This window comes from Limulus polyphemus, unplaced genomic scaffold (assembly GCF_000517525.1).
Source record: "Limulus polyphemus unplaced genomic scaffold, Limulus_polyphemus-2.1.2 Scaffold2587, whole genome shotgun sequence".
NCBI classification, from domain to species: domain Eukaryota; kingdom Metazoa; phylum Arthropoda; class Merostomata; order Xiphosura; family Limulidae; genus Limulus; species Limulus polyphemus.
The window spans coordinates 8,028-9,016 of record NW_013668197.1 but is presented as its reverse complement, the minus strand read 5'-3'; positions in this window follow the sequence as shown (position 1 = coordinate 9,016).

Genomic DNA, 989 nt, shown 5'->3' with positions numbered 1-989 from the left:
TACAATTCAACAAAGTCTCTTAATTTTATGGGACGTATCTTCTTCCGTATGGTATCCGTCTCGTTGGCTTCTACTTCATGTGGGGTTCATCTACTTCATCAGTAAATGTCCTATCATCGGTAACAGGCACATCAGTGGTAGTAACTTCATCAAGAGCTTCATCGTTTCCCTTCTCAAAACTGAGTAGAGTTTCTTCTTCGATGGTGGCACGTCTTCAGCAGCGTCATTTGTTCTGTTTTCCACTTCGTCCCAACTGAAATGTCCTGGACCATGATAACGCTAAAGCCTGTTGGCATGCATCACTTTTGGTTTACCTCGCCCACCACATTTTATCCGGAAAGTCACGTCTGAGAGACGCTCCACTATGTCATATGGGCCTTCCCATCGAGAAGACAACTTAGGAGATTTCCCTTTGGTCTTCCTGGGATTATACAACCATACCTTGTCACCTGGTACAAAGCTGACTTCAGTTAACTTCATCGAATCAGCAGACGTTTTCAACTTTGAACGCACTTGATGGTGAATATCATCCATCCTTTCCAATAACACTTTCACAAACTCTGACGCATTTTCAGGCAACTCTTCATAAGGTGGGTGTCCCTTATGCTTGGGTCCCCTTTTAGCACTACATGTACTGCATGTCCTGCACCATTGTTCCACATCTTGCCTCATACCTATTCAGTAAAATTTTGTCGTAGGTGACTCAATGTCTTCTTAACTCCGAGATGTCCTCCTGTTAAAGTATCATGGGATTGACGCAGCACAACTTCCCGTAACTTCCTCGGTATAACTGTTTGCCAAGTCATCACTTTCCCATCTGCAGTTTCCCATCTCCAGACAAGTATACCATTTTCAAGCTTCAGTTGGTCCCATTGTGCCCAATAGTGCTTTGTCACGGGGCTTAGACTAGACACCTTCTCCCAAGCAGGAGGCAAAACACTTGACTTTAGGAAATCAGTTATTGGCTTCAAATCTTGGTCTTTCTCCTA